The sequence below is a fragment of the Gavialis gangeticus genome, unplaced genomic scaffold (genome assembly GCF_001723915.1).
Source record: "Gavialis gangeticus isolate Ggan-Ray unplaced genomic scaffold, GavGan_comp1, whole genome shotgun sequence".
Lineage (NCBI taxonomy): Eukaryota > Metazoa > Chordata > Crocodylia > Gavialidae > Gavialis > Gavialis gangeticus.
Window position 1 is genome coordinate 76,757,521 of NW_017729024.1, and position 5,938 is coordinate 76,763,458.

Below are 5,938 nucleotides of genomic sequence, written 5' to 3' on the forward strand. Positions count from 1 at the left end.
CTGCCCACTTACGTTAGGGGGATCAGCTGCTGCTGCCCCCGCTGCTGGCTCCACTGCTGCTGCATCCGCCTCTGCCTCGGGTCTGGTAAGGGAGCACACGTGCGTGCGGGACACACATGTGCCTGGATCCCTCCTCTCCCCACTGCTCCTTGCTCCCAAGTGCCCATTAGTGTAAGGTTGTATCAGTGTAACTATATTTGTAAATAAACACACTTTTATTTAACATAGTTATACCAATATGAAATCAGCATCTAGTTCTAGTAGCAAGAGGGGTCCTTCTCCATTACTTTAAACAGGTATAAAGCACTACAATTTCTAGTCCAATGATTCTTAGCTAGAGTCCCATTGAACTCTGGGGTGCTTTCAAGGTTTTCCCAGGGTGCCTCACAATGGTAGCACTGTTAGGATTTGCAAGAGAAACCCAAAAATATAAAATAGCAAACCATCATGTTAAAAACATTCTGACCTGTTGTGGACTGAATTGTCTGCCACTGGCGATGTGTAGGGGTTGCTCACAGGTGCATGTGCACCCCCTCAGCATAGCGGTGCACCCCCAACGAAAAGGCACTGCCAATACTGTCAGCGGCACCTGCAGGTGGTTGCCACTTGCCACCCTGTGGCTGCCGCTGCCGCTAGCATCTGCAGGCAGTCACTGATCACCACTAGCCAATGCCGATGCTGCTGTCAGCATCTGTGGGTGGTTGCCGGCCCGTGGTCGGCAGTTGCCACCCCCTCACCCTACAGCCAACACTGCTCGTGGCATCTGTGGAAGCTCACTGCTTACTACCACTGCACTTCCCCTGCCGCTGTGCCCCTCCATCCCGCCCCAGCTGCTGGGGGCACACGTTGTTCATGTTGTTTGCAACAGAACAGTTCTATTATGGTCAAAAAATGAGTGAAAACTATGAGATGGCAGTTTCCAAGGGGTGCCTTGATTCTAATGAAGGGTACCTTGAGTCTAAGAAGGTTGGGAACCACTGGCCTTGTAAGCCTTCTTACTCTCTGCTGAGACTGCAATAAGCCTGGCTTTTACTTGGAAAATATATATTTTAAACCTGTGTAATAATGCTAGCAAGAGGGTTTTAAAAGTACCAGTTATGATAGTTTTTGTGAGATGGAAATGTTCTTTGTAGAGTTGGATTGATACATGCACCTAATTTAACATATGTTACTGCACCACTAGCCTATATTAGCTGTGAGAAATCTCTGTCACTGTTGCCCTGGGCTGAATTTAAAATGATGGTGGAAGATTCAAAGCCACATTAGTATTTTCCCAAGCCATTTGGATCTCAAGGCCCTTGGCTAACTTTTTAATCACATAGGAATAGGTTTCTAGAACCTAATTTTCTTAAAACATAACATGAAAAAGCAAAATAATGCCCCCTTTCATAAGTAGAAGTAACAATTGTCAGTGCTTTCTGAGCACAACATTATATCCTGGATCTCAAAGCATTTCAAATGCTTGTTAACTGAGATTCTTGAAACATCTCTGCATAGTAGGTAATGTACTGTTATTTAGTATTACTATTTATTTGTCACGAGCTGATATTATGCTTAGTGCTATGCAGTATACAAGCGTAAAAAAGGCTGTGTTTCCAGGCCTTACAATCCAATCATAACAAGAATATTCACATTTCCTTTACCTTATTTATTTATCTGTATGTCAGATGTTTGCCTGAAGATCTGGACATGCAGAGGTCATACAGTCTACAAAACACTAGCTCTGTGAAATATAGGACAGCTGCAGCACTGTAGCATCCTGCTGAGCAGCTACATACTGCAAAACAAGTGCCGGGGAGGCTTGCAAGACAATCTCTTGTGCAGCTCTGCAGATTTCCTAAACTCTGCATGAGCAGAGCCAGCAGGCTTTGATGAAGCCAGTCATCCTCCTGTAGTTGAGAGAAATGGCCCAGCCGGCTTTATAATCTTCAAAACAGATATGACTCAGACTACACTTTGGGTGAGGACAGAATTTACACATAGAATGGTGTAAGTGATCAGAAATCAGTTCAAATCTGTAACACAACAGAAGTTCAGTGCACATAAACTGCTTTCAAAATGGTTGAAATGGGTTTAAGATAAGTCTTCATTGATGTAGTATCAGACTTAACTGATTTAGGTTAAATCAGGGGTTCCCAATGCCCAGGCTATGGCCCGGTGCTAGGTCTCAAAGGGTTGGCTGCTAGACTGGAAGTCTGGAAGTGACCAGCATACTGAGGACCGGCAGCCAACCCTTTTTTATACAGACTATAAAAAGGGTTCACTGCCTTCCCGCAGTATGCCAGTCACTGTTGGTCCATAGTTTGCTGGTCTGTGATTTGCCTGTCTGCAGTCAGTTCTGGTCCGTGGTTTGCTGGTCCGCAGAATAAAAAGGTTGGGAACCCCTGGGTTAAATCAGTTGATTAAACTTCTGTCCCAGATCCCTTCCAGATTCAAATTAACTCAGTCTCCCAGCATCCCAAGATGCTCTGCACCTTCCTGCAAACCACCCCCTGCACAGGGTGGGGAGGCAAGGCTTGGCCCAAGCTGTCTTCTCCATCTGAGCAGGGAATCATGCTCTAGTACCCCCTGAGCCACTGTAGGCATATGACTGCATTTCCAAAATCAGAAGTGAAGTTCTGTTCATCTGCTTATCAGTTCAACCTACACAATTTAAACTAACCTGCGAAGATTGAATCGATTCAGCCTCAGGCTTTTTGACAGTCTGTACTTAACTATGCAGAGCAGATCAGAGATTCCTTAGAGAAAATGGTGCCCAGGGTAAACTTGTATTTTAGCGACCCTCTGGCACCTCCGAGTCACTGGTGCTGCTGCCTTGCTGCAGAGGAGCTCTGTTTGATGGGGCAGGGAGCTGGGTAGGGTGTCTGCCTGTGGCAGAGACCACTGGATACAGCTTTGTGGAGCTGAAGCAGAGGAAGCAGGAGCCAGTGATGAGCAGCCATGGGAAGTCTGGGATGAGTGCTGACATAGGAAGTCTGGTGCCCTGAGGCTACCACGGGGCTCCTCTAGGGGCCAACACATAACAGGCTGCATGCAGGCAAAATTTGGCAATAGCCCTCCCCTGCTCCCCTCCACAGGCTGCCAGCTCCAGGCCAGGGATCCGTGCATTATCATCCTGCCCCACCCTGGTGGGAACAGGTGCCACTGCAACTGGCACCCTGGGCAACCTGTCCCATCCCATCCCACCAAGGCCCCATTCCCACCCCACCCCAGCCTCACATAGGGCTCCGAGCAGCCCCACAGGCCAGCACTGGTACCTGCTATTCACACAGAGAGAGAGAGAGAGAGAGAGAGAGAGAGAGAGAGAGAGAGAGAGAGAGAGTGTGTGTGTGTGTGTGTACACCTGCTATTCACAGTGTGTGTGTGTGCGCGCGCGCGCGTGTGTGTGGTGCCCCCTGACCACAGTGCACTGGGTGGTTGCCCAGGTTGTCCCCCGCTAAGCCCAGCTCTAGAACAGATCTATTAAGAAGAAACCTTTTTAGTTTAATATACAAACATTTCTGATCAGAAATGTACAAAGCTGTTTTCAGAGATACCACCTCCTTATGGAGCTAAAACCATTCCCTTTTAAACCCAACTTTTCTGCCATGTGAGTATTTCTAGATCAGACAGTTGACAGAAATAAACTGGCACCAATTTATAACTGAATAGAGGAAACACAGAAAGGTTAGTAAGAATGCAGGGAAAATCTGAGAAACATAGTTTATGCCAAACAAAGTCATTAACAGGTGGGGTGGGAGGAGAATCTCTTGCAATTCTGGTCAAAATATTGGTGTGTTCTACGGAAAAAAGACTACCAAGCCTTCTTATATGAGTTTAACATGTGTACACCTCCTCCGTGCCAGGCCTTCCTGGGAGTGTTTCTGTCCCTTTGCAGAATTTTCCAGCTATTTGAAGACTGCAAAAATACTGCAAAGACACTCAATACAGTGCAGGAATTACTGTTTCATAACTTTATTGCTTATACCTTTCACTGCTAACAGTACTTTTATGGCATCCATACTTTACCCTATAGCTTTTCCTTCCATTGATATTGATCCAGTTACTATTTACAGGACATTATGATGAAGCACGATTTGTCTCCCGGTAGATGCATACACTCCCTCCATGGCTTCTGGCAGGTCATTTAACTTCTCTGCCATATTTTCCCAGTTTTACAAAGGGGAAAATTATTTATCTGCCTCAGAATGGTTTTGCAAATTGATGCAATGATGAAAATAATGATGCATATGCTTAACAGTATTAAACCATAAAACATTTTAGGAGGTCTCTGGAAATGAAGCTTATTCAATAGTTTGTTCTGTCTTTAGGAGGCTGTGTAGCCCTTTTGGTAGGGCAACTGGCTATGGACTAAAAAGACTTGGGGTGGATCCCCCATGAGACTGGTAGGTTTCCACTCATCGTTTCGACTTTCAGTGAAGCCCTGAAGTCCACCCAGCCTCCTACCAAATGCGTACCAGGAGCTAGCTGGGATAAGGCAGCCAGAGCTTGGTGCTGACCATGTCACGTCCTTGTGCTGAGGTTAAAGAAACAGTGGAGCCCTGCCTCCACTGTCCTAAGGGGGCTCAATGGCATGTAAACAAGATACCTTTTACCTTTACTACTAGCAGTTTACTTCTGTAGAAGCAAAACAAAAATGTTGATGAAATTACATTTTCTAGAGAAATGCCACATCAAAAGCCTCAAATTACATAATAGTCTAAACAGTACTGCCAATTCTGATCATTCAAAAATCCCAGTCCCAATCATTATGAAACAGTTTTTAAACTATTGCCCTTTTTAAGCCAAATAATTTTGGGTCCTTTCTTTCATGCTGCAGCTGGGTGTTCCACGCACTGGAAGGTTGTACTGCCTGTGCATGTGCTGCTGAAAAGCAGAGCTAGGCCACCTGGAGCCATGCTGCAGCTGCTGGCCACGGTCCACCCAAGGCCCCAGGTAGGGCTGCTGGGGCCAGCACAGTGCTGGGGCACAGTGCTGGCACCAGCCTCCCCTACCACACCCAGGGTAACTTGCTGTGTGCCAAAGCATGTATGGCATGGGTGTCCCAGAGGGACAAGTAGCTGCGTTGCAAGGTGCGCTGCTGCTACTAGTCCCCAGGGAACCAAACATCCACACTCATTTGGATGTGGCCTTGAAGCACATCCACACAAGCAGGCATGTGTGCTTGCAGCGGCTCAAATAGCAGAAGCACAAATTTGTGCTGGAGATTTGTGCCTCAGCACACGTGCCTGAACGTGCACTTTGGTGTGAGGCAAATTATGTCACTTGGGGCAAACTGACCCCACCCAGCTCCTCCCGGATCTTTGGCCAAGGGGAGCTAGAGGATAGGGCCAGCACCTATGCTGGCCCCAGCAGTATAAAAAGCTGCCCTGGCGAGCAGCTCAGGGCTACTTGCCATCAGGAGCTTCTGAGGCCCAGCCAGTTGGTATCTGGGGACACAAGCCCCTTATGCCAGCTGGACTGCTGAAGTAGCCCTAACCTAGAGTGGCCCCTGCACCCTCTACCCACTGCAGCAGTTTGGAAGGGGTGTGAAGTTTGTGGGTGGGTGTAGGGGTTGGCAGTTGTGTACTGTGGGTCTCCAGGGCCTGGGGGTCAATACTTGCATTTGCGCCCCACCATCTGTGGCTAATCATTGAGCGGGGGGGTCCCCCAGTGGCTGATTGCCAAGCCTGGAAACACTGGCAGCAGAACTGAAAGTGCCGCTGGGGGACCATGTACCCGCTGGAGGGCCCAGCTGGCACCCCTCCCAAGCTGACACCTGGGGGCATAGCCCCCATCACCCCTATTGGTACACCACTGGGGGTGGGTGTAGGGTTTGTGGGGGGGTATGGGGCTAGTGCCTGGGTATGTGAGTAGGGGGGATAGCTTGTGTGAGTATGGGGAAACTGTGGGTGGGAGGGTTTGCTTGGGAGGAGTGTGTCCCCTGCCCACCCCCCCC